General features: G+C 38.6%; 1 protein-coding gene and 1 long non-coding RNA gene across 8 annotated transcripts in view; both read left to right on the plus strand.

Moving 5' to 3' along the window:
• The window catches only part of LOC137250359 (uncharacterized), a 429537-nt gene that overhangs the window by 127624 nt on the left and 286744 nt on the right, over positions 1-15169 (plus strand). The window lies entirely within an intron of this gene.
• On the plus strand, positions 7985-8469 carry LOC137248200 (uncharacterized). Its single transcript, XR_010952120.1, has 3 exons — positions 7985-8026; positions 8090-8288; positions 8344-8469. It is a non-coding gene; the product is annotated as an uncharacterized lncRNA (long non-coding RNA).

A 15169-nucleotide genomic window follows, 5' to 3' on the forward strand; every position in this document is an offset into this window, starting at 1 on the left:
CCTTGCATGCCTTGTAATCCTACACAATTACATCTAAACTAATGGATGACTGCAATGAAATTCTTAATGACCTGGTAGCCAAAAACAAGGTTTTGTTAGGATTGGTTTCCGGACATCAGGGACATGCAGCTAATGAACATGCAGATTACCTAACAAAGCAGGGTGCTACAGAAACATCCTATGGTCCAGAGTCCTTTTGTGAACTCACAAAAGCACACACCAGGGAAACCTTAAGTAATTGGGAAACAAAATAATTCAGACGTCACTGGATTGGCTGCCCAGAGCAAAGACAGGCCAAATTGTTTATACTTCCGGCAACGAAAGTATCAGCTAAACTCATTAATCTAAGCAGGGAGGACGAACTCTTACTTGGTCTTATACGGACACTGTGGTCTACGATATCACTTATGTAAGTTAAATCTATCTGATACACAAATTTGTCATTTCTGTGAGCTGGAGGATGAAACGCCGGTTCATATTCTCTGCGAATGCATCGCTCTGGCTAGGCAGAGACTCTCCAATCTAGGTGGACTCACACCATGTGATATGGAGTAAAAAGTCTGAATAGGTACTTAGATACATCAAAAGCCTCCAGATACAAAATTAAGCTGAAAGGTCATGCACAATAGATCTGCACAAAGGTCGCAGTGCCTCCATGCCTAGTAATAATAATAATAATAAAGTTTAGAATGTGCGTGCCAACGTGTGTTGACGTGCGACGATTATGATGCGATGTGCTGTTCTCTGGTGTATGTGATAGGTAGGTAGGTTGAACTGGCCGGTCCATGAGGACCTCACATAGACTGATTGAGTCCGTAGTGTTACCAGAAGATTGTTTTAACGACCAAACTGAAAAACCCTCTCAAAAACCAGGACGTATGTTATAAAATAACTCTGTCCTCTTGGTAAATACTAGAAGCTTCCTAGGACTTAAGCCAATTGCTGGTTCTAGATCTGACAGCTGTATCACTCCTAATAGCCTGGCGAGTGCATGGCATGAGCACAGAACGTGCTCGATCTTTTCCTCCTCCAACCCGCACTTCCTACATCTGCTATCACTGACCAAGCCTAATTTAAAGTCATGTGACGCCAGAAGGCAGTGTCCAGTCAGAATACCTGTCATGAGTCTACAGTCCTCTCTTTTTAATGATAGAAGCAACTGTGTTAGTCTAAGGTTGTAAGACCTACACATAATCTTCGACACTTTACAGCCCCGCGCTTGAACCCACGCCTTTCCCGCTTGGTCGATCATGTGCACCTCTCGCCTTTGCTTAATCTCGCCCAATCTAATTGGGACATCTACGGAGCATGCTTCAAGATATGCGCCCTTTTTAGCTAGTTCGTCCGCTTTTTCATTCCCATCTATTCCCATATTCCCTGGGACCCAATATAGATGTATGCTTCTCCCTGTCCCGATTCTCTCCAGAGACTGCTTACACTCTAACACGCATTTAGATCCTGTGCTATGCGAGATTATTGCCTTAATTGCTGCCTGACTGTCCATATAAAAGTTAACACGGTTGCAGCTTAAGCTATTCTCTTCCAGGGTTTCTACTGATTTGGTTACGGCTAATATTTCCGTTTGGAAAACGCTACAGTAATCCGGCAGCCTGTAAGATCTGCTTATTTCAGGATCAGCGCAGTATACCGCAGACCCTATGTTAGGTTAGATTAGAGTGGCTGCCTCCGCTGTCCGAGCGGGGACTCACGTAGGCCGTTGTGGCCCGTTGTTCTACCACGGGGGGGCCCTATTTCCTATTACCCTACTTTCGAAGAAGAAGAAAGTTTAGACCCCAGTGAGGCTAAACCAACGTGTTTACCTAAAGAAACGCAAGATGTCGTTTGGGTTTATAGATTCAAGCTCCGCAAGGCATCCAAAAGAGTGTCTGTGGAGGCATTGGTACCTGGTTTTTGACAGTGCGGGACAGTGGCACAGACAGTGGCCTGTAAGAAGGCCCACTAGTGGGCTTATATAGATACGGTTTAACAATATCACCGATCGCGATCTCTTTTCATCCAGCTTAGGCCAGATTTGCTTGGATATACTACATGTAGGTTCCCTCGCCCATCTGGCGTTTGCCTGATCCGTGAAAAGAGATCGCAGGTGGTATTTGCAAGTGTTTAGAGGAGGGCTGGCCCAACCAGCGGAGGTTGTTGTTTGCAAGTTGGTGCCTTCCCTAGCTAGCTCATCCGCGGCGCAGTTTCCTGAGATGTCACAGTGGCCAGGAACCCATATTATGCTTAGGTTGCAATTTTCAGCTAGTTTGTTGAGGAGACCCTGCTCCTTCCACTACTTTGGAACCATCGGTGTACACATGTATCGCCTCGTCCGCCATTTGCGCACCCTTGCGTCAACCGTCCATCTCTATTTTTGTATGTGATAAGATCACGGAATTTGTGAAGTAAATAAACAATTTATTTGATACATACTGTCGTAGGACACTATCGATCAGCAAAATGTGAAATCATATGATTTAGTGAATTAAAATTTATGAGCTTATGAGCCAAGATTTGTTGACGTGATATTATTATGACACGATGTGATGTTCCCTGGTCTATGTTATAGGATTATGAACTTGTCAAATGATAGTAAATTAAACAGTTATTTGTTACATACTATCTTGCACCAATATTCGATCAGAAAAATGCTGTGAAATTATACGATACTATACATTAAAATTTATATATTAAATTTAGAAAGTTTTAAACGTGATATGAGTATGACGTAGTGTGTTGTTCTCTGTTCTGTAGTAAACGACATATCCTGAATTTTTAAAATCGGGCTCACATTTGAATTCAGTTTGCTAGAAATACTTTTAGAACAATTCGACACAAATATATTGCCCTCATGTTGCAGCCTCAAATTCTAACTTTTGAACTAGGTCGCTTGGCCCTTCGCGAAATTGCTGAATTTGTGTTCTTCTCCGTTTCTTGTTCAGTGGGAAATATGTTATGAAAGGAACACACAAACTTAAAAAAAAGCTGAGAAGAACTAACAGGGCGACATTACTTACTTACTTACTTAATTGGCGCTTAACCGTCTAAACGGTTATGGCCGTCCAACAAGGCGCGCCAGTCGCTCCTTAGCTCCGCCAACCGGCGCCAATTGGTCACACCAAGGGAGTTTTAATCGTTTTCCACCTGGTCCTTCCAACGGAGTGGGGGCCGCCCTCTACCTCTGCTTCCATAGGCGAGTTCCGATAGAAACACTTTTTGGCCGGAGCATCATCTTTCATTCGCATAACATGGCCTAGCCAGCGCAGCCGCAGCGTTTTAATTCGCTAGACTATGTTGATGTCTGCGTATAGCTCGTACAGCTCATCATTAAATCTTCTTCGGTACTCGCCATCGCCAACGCGTAGAGGTCCATAAATCTTTCGAAGAACTTTTCTCTCGAACACTCCCAAAGCCGCTTCATCTGCTGTTGTCATGGTCCATGCTTCTGCCCCATATAGCAGGACGGGTACGATAAGTGACTTGTAGAGTATGATTTTCGTTCGCGACATTATTTCCAGAAAAAAAAAACGCTATAACATTACCACAAAGGGGCATTGTTGCATTTGATAATAGAAACCTAAAATGTGGAAGGTTATGTTAGATGGAACTGGCCAATAAAGATATCACATATCAGAAATCTCCACAAGAATTTTCACAAGGTTGTGTCGAGACTTCCAGTGAGACGATCTCTGGCAAATTAAACGATGCACGAACTAATAGTGGTACCTTTGCGGCTGTTTGTTCTACGTCACCAATGTTGATTTCGCTGGACTCCCCAATTCATCCTACACCTCCACCGGTATTTTTAGCTCCAACAATAACAGTTACCGATACTGGGGTTGTTGCTAGCGATACAAGTGTACCTGAAAAAAATAGTACGGGCTCGATAACCAACGCTATAACGGCCGCACCTTCCCAGCTCTCTGGTGCGCTATGCGCTACTCCTTTGCAGGTGACTGCCGTGCCACCTCGTAGGGCTGTATTTGTGTCCCGATTACACGCCTCGCTTACCGAAAATGACATTGCTCATTACGTTTGCTCTAAACTTGGTGTTGCACCCACTAGTAACATCAATGTGTATAAATTTAACTTTAAATATGAGAGAGACATCTCCTCATTTAAAATATCCCTTTCAGATGAATATCTCGATAAGGTACTTGATTCCTCTTTTTGGCCCAAGCATACTGTGGTTCACTTGTTCACGAGAAAGGTGAGGGCCGAACCTGTTTTATTACAGCCAAAAAACGGTATGACGAACACAGTAATAACAACACAAAGGTAATTGCTGATCTGTCCCGTCTTCTCATTAATTATCAAAATGTTCGTGGTTTACGATCAAAACTTGTTCCATTCTTCCTTAATTCTTTCAACTTTTCTGCACAAGTTGTAGCTTTTACGGAGACCTGGCTAAAGCCTGATAATTACAATTCTGAGGTTTTTTCAAATAAATATGCTGTTTATCGGCGTGATCGCATCTCTAGAGCGGGAGGTGTCCTTATTGCTGTTGAATATAACCTATCGTCTGAGTTGATTTCGCTGGACAATATCTCCCATATCGAATTCATAGCAGTTAGGCTTTCATTCGGTAGCTATAGCGTAATTGTTTGCTGTTCGTATATACCACCTCGTTCGGATATGGATGTTTATGCTAGTCATAGCTCGGCCATCTGTGATTTGCATTCGCAGTTGGGAGATAACGATCGACTTGTTGTTGTTGGTGACTTTAACTTGCCAACAGTTAGTTGGGTTAATATAAGTGATTCAAACTTTTTAACTCCCACTGCTCAACATGAGTTTCTCAATTGCTTGTTAGACTCATCTCTTTTACAGATTAACAATGTTCCAAATAGTGGAAATAAAATGCTGGATTTAGTATTTGTGGATGGCTCGGTGGGTATTGCCCTTACGCAAATACCACCTTTATCCCTTCCAGAAGACCCTCTTCACCCTACGCTAGAGATATCACTTGATATCAGCCTACCCCGTAGGATTTAAGTACAGTCTCGTCCCCGATCTAGATGCTTCTACAAAGCGAATTTCATTATGCTCAATGATCTGTTGGCTTCCCATGATTGGTCGGATCTCTATGCTTGCACTGATGTCGATTCGGCTATCTCTATATTTTACAGTACGCTTGATAGCTTCTTTGATACCTGCATTCCTACTCGCTATACCCTATGTTCGAATAAGCCCCCTTGGTTTTCAAGGCAACTTATCAGACTTAATAACATCAAATCTAGGCTTTATAAGAGGTTCAAGAAATCTGGAGCATCTGCTGACCTCTCTAAATATCTAATAGCTCGTTCTAAATTTCACCGTCTTAATCAGCTTTGTTATACAAATTACTTGAGTTGTTGTAAAGCCCATTTTTTTAGAAATCCAAAAAAGTTTTACAGTTTCGTAAATTCAAAGCGGAAAACTTCTGGGTATCCTTCCTCATTAACCTTTGGAGGTAAAAAAGCTTGCACTGATGACGACGTTGCTGAACTATTTTCTGAGTTCTTTAAGTCCACGTATTCATCCAGTGGTTTTCATTCTGGTCAATATCCCTATCGCTTAGATAGCTCGAATTACATTAGGAATCCTGCTATTGATGGTAGTATTGTTCTTCAGAGTCTTCAATCTTTGAAGCCCACCTTTTCTCCGGGACCGGACGGTGTTCCTAGCTGCGTGCTTAGGTACTGCGCCGAAAACATGTATGAGCCTATTTTAAAATTATTTGAGCTATCTCTGGGATCTGCGTCATTCCCGGCACTTTGGAAACAGTCTTTTATTATACCCCTGCATAAAAAAGGTAGTAGGTCAAAAGTTGAAAACTACAGGGGTATTGCTAAACTTTCAGTCATTCCTAAAGTCTTTGAACAGATTGTCACCAATCAACTGCAATATCAGTGTTCTAGTCTTTTATCTCCATGCCAACACGGTTTTATTCGTCAAAGGTCAACCACTACAAATTTGCTTGTATTCACCTCTATAGTTATGGAAGGATTTTTAGCGAACAAGCAAACGGATGTCATCTACACGGACTTCAGCAAAGCATTTGATACCGTCAACCACGAGTTGCTTATTCATAAGCTTGATTTACTGGGCTTTCCGTTTCACCTATTAATGTGGCTGAAAAGCTATCTTTCTAACCGGACCCAAAAAGTCCTGTTCAAGTGCAATCTGTCGGAATCGTTCGGAGTTTCCTCCGGCGTACCCCAGGGAAGTCATCTAGGCCCTTTGCTCTTTGCCCTTTTCATTAATGACTTGCCACAGACAATATTATATTCCCATACTATAATGTATGCGGATCATGTAAAACTTTGCTACACTTACTGTCCTACCGATTTGAGTTCCTTGGATCTTTTTCAGGCCGACTTGGACTCGTTCCAATGTTGGTGCACAACAAATTTATTAGCTTTAAATTGCTCTAAATGTAAGCATATGACATTTCACCGAGTGAAGCCAGCATTGAAATCTTATGTAATAGATGGTACGCCTTTGGAGCGTATATCTATTGCAAATGATCTAGGTGTCCTTTTTGATCCGAAATTGAATTTTAACATGCATATTTCATCTATAGCCAACAAAGCGTTGGGTTTACTTGGATTTGTTAAAAGATGGGCTAAAGAGTTCGATGATCCGTACCTCACTAAGGTTCTTTACACATCGCTGGTTCGTCCAATACTCGAGTATTGCTCATGCGTTTGGTCCCCTGTTTCTCAAAAGCATATAAAGCGTCTTGAGTCAGTTCAAAAGCAATTTTTGATATTTGCATTGCGCGGCCTTAATTGGGACTCAAGTCTCCACCTTCCTCCATACAGAAGTAGACTTCTTCTTATTAACTTACCCACTCTGGAAAATCGGAGAATATTACTGGGGTATTGTTCATCCATAAGCTCATTATTGGAGAAATTGATTCCGCGGACCTCCTCAGCCGCTTGTTTTTTGTGGTTCCCCCTAGAGTATCCAGACACTACGTTCCTTTCTATTTACCCCTTTGTCGACGAAACTTTGCTAAAAATAATCCTCTTCTTATATGGTGCGCGCACTACAATGACTTGTATAGCTGCATCAGTCTTGAATGTACTTTTGCCACTATACGTAATGCAATACTTGCCTATCTAATTTAAGAGATACAAGCTAATTTAATTTGCCGGCATTTTATTCCTTCGATAAAAAACAGGAACTATCTCGCTTAAGGATGGAGGAACATTTATCAACATGTCTCATTAAGAAGGAACAAGACAGTACTGTGTTGATTGGAATCTGGTGCATTCCAACAACGTAAAAAACATGCTTTTTCAAGAGTCACTGACCGGAATCGTATGCATTCCGGCAGTATAATCTTATGGGTCAGGCATCGAGCTGATTGGAATCCGGTGCATTCCAACAACACAGGCCATGTTACTTTTTTATGCCTTGTGATGGCGTATCCTCATTACACTACTCTTAGCACTGCCGGATTCCCATGACATGCTGATTGGAATCTTGTTGCATTCCAACAGGGAGATTGGAATCCACTGCATTCCGAAGTCATGCTGAGCGGAATCTGATGCATTCCGCCAGTATAAGATTTCGGCATAAGATCTTATTTCTGCTCATATTTCTTATTATTATTATATTCTGAAATTAAATAGTAATGTTCATTAATATTTCTTTGTTTGTAATATAACATTGTTGAAAGCTCGATATATCTTAAATTTTATCTTTTGAGTTGTATATTTATATATCTTTTATATTATGCAGTCGACCATAGTTTGTCGTCGACTTTAAATAATAAATAAATAAATAAATAGACTGTATGTGTTCATATTCACCCCTATTACGGTTGTCAATACCAAGTCAATATTGTCAAAAATAGTGTCGACGCTCATGAAATGGTATCGGCGTTGTCAATGTCGATAACTATTGACAGCTGTTGATGCTTTTTTGGTATTGACTAAAACAATATTGATATTCTATTGACGCGTGTCAACATAAAATCTGTCAACACAGTTTTTGGTGACGACAAGCGCTCAATTAAATATTCTGCTGTAAAAATTTGGTAAAATAATTCTGAATTATACCTTTTTACACACTTTATTTGTTTAGCTTTTATTTAATTTAGGAAAATGGATAAAAAAATGAAAATAACAAACAGCAATCAATTTGCGCAGCTTGTTTTAGAATTAGAAAAAAATCCTGCGCTTGCTAAAGGATTTTCCAAAGGGACAGTTCCCAATAATTTTAAGGCGCAATGGCAGGATACTGCAATTGCAATCAATGCTCTCGGTCCACCACTCAGGGATGGTGAGGGTTGGCAAAAGGTAAAAAACAACTTATTTTTAAAGTTATGTGGTTTAACATTTTGTAAATTTAAAGGTTTGGAGGGATCTGAAATGCAAGGTCAAAAGAAAACTCGTGCAAAACAAGCAGAAGTGCCGCGCTACAGGAGGAGGAAGATACAGGCAATTGGTGCTGAGCCCATTGGAGGAGCAGGTTGCCAACCTTCTTCAATCTTTGGCGCATTTCGCTTCTTCTAAGGAGCAACATCTCCTTCCTCTCCTCATCGCTTGAGCTCGAACTTTCGCAAAAAAACATCTTTAAATCTTTAAACAAAACTTAAACACTTTTTATGCACAACAAATTGTAAATAAACAATTGTCAAAAGTATAAGGATCGTAGTTTTGCTTTGAAATTATCGATAACACGTCAACGTCAATACATTGACGAAGTAAATACCAGAATTGTATTGACGCGACGTTGATATTGATACGACGTGATGTTGATATTGATACGAAGCGACAGTTGACGTTGACAACCATAATAGGGGTGAGTGTTACCAGAATTTGCTTGACGACCAAACAGAAAAACCCCAATTAGGCACCAGGTGTTTTTTTAGGGTAATTGCTTCCTCTCGGCAAATACCAGAAGTTTTCTGGGATCAAGTTTAATTTCTGCCTCGAAATCTAGGAACTTTGCTGCCCCTAAAAGCTGGGACATTAGCCTCGTTAGCGCAGGACACGAACACAGAACGTGCTCAACCTGCAACTCGACCTTTCTACCTCTGCTGTTACTGACGAGGCCCAACATATAAACATATGACGATAGAAGGCAATATCCAGTTAGTATGCCCAGAGATATGAGCAACTGTGTGAGTCTAACGTCGTACGATTTGTGCAGTCAACGCTCGATGGATCATAAACAATTCCTGTCTCCTTTTGATTTCTCCAAAACGAACTGCATATTCCTTTGACAACTCATCGGCCTTCTCAAGATCTTCTATCATTTTATGACCAGGAACCCCGTATAAATGTATGGTCCGGCTTGAGCGAAGTCTCTCCAATGCTTATCTGCACTCCAGATTACTTATTGAAAAGGTGTATGAAAAGGTTTAATGTAGTCATATTAACCGTTCCCGAGATGGCAACTTAATGGTGCTTGTTTCCGGAACGTACCGTATCTATATCCGACAAAAACCATCTTTGGGGAGTCTCTTTATTGTTAATACAACAACAACAACGACAACATGACGAAATATCATATAATAATTTTCCTTATTTTAGTGGCCATTTTCCTAATTTTGGAACTTTATTTTTTTGAATGTAAATATGAAAAAAATTATCACTTAAGACTTAGTAAGAATTATAAAAATTAAAAAAAAGTATTAGTAAAAGGCGTCAAAACACAATAAAATTTAAAACTGTCAATTGGTGCGAGTTGATAAGAAAGCTCCGAGTCATAAGCGCAACAAATATTGCATATTTCCAGCATATTATTTAGGCAATTCACAAGAGCCTTGTATTCGTTGTAGAGTCTTATATTTTCAGTTGCTTCCATAGTTTACAATTAAAAATTTGATTGAAACATAGCACATAAGACTAACAAAAGACCTGGTGATTTGCCAAGCGGTATGAATTTTTTTGGTGGTGCAGAAAATAAATATTATTTGTTACTAAATTTTCAATTGCTCAGACTATTTTCTTGCTTTGTCGCGCAACATGCTTGAAGCAAACGAGAAAACTACGTCAAAATACATAAATTTCATGTATGGTCAGATGATCCTTACATACTTGTGGCCTGCACGTGTGCCGACCGCTGTATTTTATACATATGTTTCTACTTAGGCACACATACCAACACACTCAAACATTTATGTATACAACTCACTTTGGCACTCGAAATATTGCAAAGCCGTGCGTTGTAGCTTCAGTAGGAGTGTAGGGGTGGGCCTTCATCAAATTTGAGGCAACTGATATTTATACATTGCATGCCACAAAAGTTCTTGTGGTTTAAAAGTTGGCAACATTTGGTACATGCATCCCTATGCCTCTCAGCACTCGTACTCGTTCGCTGATGCACGGAATTACGCCAAAAGCCGTATGTCAGCCACTTAGCTGCCTGCGAGCGCATGAAAAGGCTATTGATATGCACTTCATGGCTTTTTATAACAAACAAAAATTAAAAAAAAAATATATATATAACATTTTTGTGACACTTTTTTGTGTACGTTATTAAATGAAGAAAGTTAACGGTTGGCTGGACTCACACGCGCATACATATTTACATACTCATATACAAAATGTTTCATACATAGCAGCGTTGTATGCCACATGCACGCACTTCCGTGTCACATATTAAAGCCGTACGCATTCTTTCAGTTTGAATTTGCCCTCTTTGCAGCAGCCTTTTGCAACAATCATTTAATCCCATTAACGCCATTGTCGCTATTTGTGCCAGTTGTAACAATTCATTTATGCGTGGTGAAGGTGTTGCATATATGGGTAAGTGTGTTAGTGTATGTTGCTGTTCTTGAACAGGAATCAGCTTATTGTGGCATATGCCATTTAGATCGCTTTTGTGTCGCAATTTGCTACCTTGATGCCTTCGCACTTTTGAAAAGCGACACATACATATTTATGCATATGTAGATATGTATGCATGCAACATACAGAAAAAGGTGTGCACTTACATATTTATATGTATTTGCCACACGTCACAAACGCACAATAGCGGTGTCTTGCAACAATACTTTTGTATGTACATATACATAACATTCTAATGCATTTATTTATAAATAGAATGCGACGCACAGCATATATCTAAGTGCCACAGAGGTGCTGTGTGTATGTGTGTGCATGTGAGCACTCGTTTATATTGTTCAACGTGCCACCTACGCAATGCCACCTGAACGCCTTTCCTGTGTCGCATCTTACGTTTAGCTGCTTCACCTTGTAACAATTTTTTTGTTTTTTGATGGTGCAAGTACATGCACTTATATATACATACTGCTTTGTGTTGCATGATGTGCTTGTTTGTGGCAATGAAAGTAAAATAAAAAACAAAATGTAATTTCACTTGCGCAACTGCTTGATTGCAAGTACGCCCCTTGCACACAGTAATGTTACAGCTGGCGTTTTTTTTTTGCCAGGCGCTGCACTTGCTGCAGCTTCTTTTTTCTAATTGTTCAAGTACTTCGACTTATTCTTTACGTTCGTTATGTCATTGCTCTCCTCGTAAGTTGTGATATGTCCATGGCTTTGTAGCAAGGTTTCATTCAGTCACTTAAAAATTTTTCTTTCATTTTTAGCATTTTCGCGCAGTAAAATGTTGCCACACTTAAATTATCTTCGCTCCTTCTCTACATTCATTTACCGTCTCACTTTTTCTCGCGTCCTGCTGAACTTGGCTCCAGTTTTACATTACCGTTACATGTTGACTCAAGCATATTTCCTTGTCCCCTGCCTAGCCTTTTGTGTTTGGTGTGTACTTGCACGCACACATACGCCACTCACCTACGCTTCGCCTACCTTGCAGACAGGCATACAGCCTTTGTGCCACACCTCATTTTAGTATGCGAAAGTGGCAGTGTCGGTTGTATATAAAGCGTAATTTATGCAACGCAGGAAGTGCTTGGATTGCGACTCAAGTTGGTGCAACATTTTTTGTTTTCCATTTTCATTTTGCAGCTTCTACTGATATTTCACTTTTTTTACTCCACTTGCACTTTATTTGAAAAATGCATTTTTATGTTGTGAAAATTAAGAGGAGAAAAATATGGCGATGAAATAAATGACAAAAACTAAGGATGGGTGGGACCGACCATTTAATACCCTGTGATAAATTTAAGAGTTTTTTTAAAAGGATGAAGCAAGCTACAATAATTTATATCGAAATTTACCTCTACGTCTACATATGCGTCTATGTTTACGTCTTTTTCCACGTCTAAGTCTACGTCCGCATCTACGCCGACGTCTAAGTTTGCGTCTATCTCTTCGTCAACGTCCACTTATTACTATAATAATAATTATTATTTTATTCGTCTATGCATCTGCATCTACGTCTACGACTACGTCTAAGTCTACGTCCGCATCTACATCCACGTCCAAATTTCCGTCTACTTCTATGTTTTCGTCTACGTCTATTTCACGTATTTGCGTTTAAGTACACGTTCACGTCTGCATCTACGTTTACCTCTTCGTCCACGTCTCAGTTTACGTCGACATCTACGTCTATGTCTAAGCTTGCGTCTGCGTCTGCGTCTACGTCAACGTCTACCTCCACCTTGCATTATATTTATTATTATAATTATAAGCATATACGTCTACGTCTACCTCTAAGTGAGCATATACGTCTACGTTAACGTCTACCTCTACCTTCTACTATAATAATAGTATTAATATATGAGCCCTTGATTTTGAAAGTGGTCTAAGTCATATTTTCCTTGTTTCGAGATAATTCGAGTTTTGCGTTATAAAGGATTGAAATTTATTACCATTTTTAACTGGAAATGTGCTTTTGAAAGGTTGGAAATGACTTAGACCACTTTCAAAATTAACAGAATGACTTTATAAATGACTTATACCAAGGAAACATTTTAATTAGTAATTAACATTTTATTCAAACTCATTTCATTATAACAAAGTAAATTATTTATTATGACATATTTAGGGAAGTGAAGTGTTTGTGAAAAATTGGTGGGATATAGGGTAGTAAATCCATCATATCTTTATGTTTTTCTTTTGTTATTGGTCTAATAGTTGTGTATAATGGAGGCAAATCAATATTTGCATATATTCTAGGTCTTCCTTTTTTAGGTGAGAGGTCTAATATTTTGAATTCGGAATTGTCATCCAAGGAAGTTTTATAAAACATCTTATATGGAGATTTTTTTAGAAATCTGATCCATTGAATTTTAAGCCAAGACACAGCTTCTCCATTGGTGTTTTTCTTTCTATTATTCGTTGAATCTTTAAGTTTTTTTGTCGAAATAAAATTTCTCTGAGCCATTTGTACCACCAAAAATGGGTTTTTCTTTTTACATACTTCTATTAAACTATAATAATGCTCAGGTATGTATAAATAATTTGATTTTTTAATTTTAGTTTCTATTAAACCAAAATCCCGATCATTTGGCAAAAAAGAATGGCCGGATACCATAAATTTATGATCAACAGTTTCAACATTATTATCAGATGACTGAACAATTTTTAACCAAATTAAAGCTATGTTGATGTTACGATTTTGTCCTGTGCAGGCATCACTGTAAGCTATGACATGCTTTTGAGTGGTAATGTCCTGAATGTGCTTTAAGATGCAAGACGCAACTTCCTGTGATCCCCTTGAAGCGATTGTTTCATCCCATACATACATTTTAGCATTTTCATTGTGGAAATTATGAAACCCTAAATTGTATACATACATGTTGCGCTTATAATAAGCTACCGAGACAGAAAGTTTTGGGTAAGAAAGTGCTTTCTGTAGATCAAATGTGAAACCGTAATATTCACTCGGGTTATCTTTTGCTCTTTGTATGTCTTCTGTCAAACTTTTTCTAGCCTGTTCGGCACTGTTAAGATGGGAATCATGAATTTCCATAAGATGCAACTTCTCGTCTTCGTTACTGGATGCTTCTATTTTTAGTTTTAGTGAATCACACTTTTGGCAAGTGTCTTTGCGAGGAGTATGAAAATTTAAGTTGAACTCCGTATTGAAAATTTTCCTGTAAGTCCACTCATTCACACGTGGTGTATTATTTTCATCACATTTTTCTACATACAGCTCATACATTTTTCGAATATCTAAGTCAGCACTTAAATACTTTCGACCTGAAGTGTGATGTGATCTCGTGTAATGGCTCTCACATGCTGGAAAACTCAGAATATGTTCTCGTACCACTTTAATTTTTTCTTCATCTGTTTTTCTCGATGAACCAGTCATTTTGCCACGTAAATCCATTCCAGGGGATTTAGCATTTAAGGTACGGCTTAATCTTCCGTAAGATATTTTAAAAGTATCCAAAAAAAAAGTTCTGCAAACAGAAACTTCTGACATCCTTAAATTTATATGAAACTTATAACTACATTTTCTCATGTATCCTTTGTTATTTCTGGGTCGCCTTTGCTTTATTAATAGTTTTCCAACCAAACCATGCAGAAACAAATTCTGTTTTTCGAAACTTGCTAATTTCCAAAATGCATCAAAATTAGCTTTCCTGTCTTCATATCCAATTGCATTTATACATTGTTTGGAACAAATGCAATATTTATTTTCGAAAAGTTTGCCACTCACAAGCTTAGACTTTTTTGTTTCATATTCCTCTCCCCTATTTCTCTTAATTTTTCTTAAATTTTGTGCATAATTATGTTGATTTTGGCTCCTCTTTCTTGATTTCATGTTAATTTCTTCCATTTGTAGGGGTTCCGAATTCACTTTTAAAGTATCAGTTGATTCATCTGAAGACGATATTACTCTTATTCGTTTCCATTTCTTGGGAGCATTACTTACACTTCTTCGCAGGATAATGTCTACAATTAACTATATATAGAACATTTTTACATTTTAAGGATTACTTGATCATACCTGAATCGTTATCTGAAGGCATTACAAAATTACTATTTATTTTCCAAAATTTCTCAACAGACTGACTTAAACCACTTTCAAAATAAACAGTTTCTATATTTTGTTTAACAACCAAAAAATTCATTCAATTTTACGAGTTAATTTTCATGGCATACCGCCAATCTCTTCAGATTATGTTATTTTATTATGGTTAGATAACAAGTAGCTGATAAACTCGATTTTTAAAAATTTTGACTTAGACCACTTTCAAAATCAAGGGCTCATATATAGATTTTTATTATTAGTCTAAACGTCTACGTATACTTCTACGTGTACTTCAACGTCTGTTTTTACGTCTATGTCTACG

The sequence above is a fragment of the Eurosta solidaginis genome, chromosome 4 (genome assembly GCF_040869045.1).
Source record: "Eurosta solidaginis isolate ZX-2024a chromosome 4, ASM4086904v1, whole genome shotgun sequence".
NCBI lineage: Eukaryota > Metazoa > Arthropoda > Insecta > Diptera > Tephritidae > Eurosta > Eurosta solidaginis.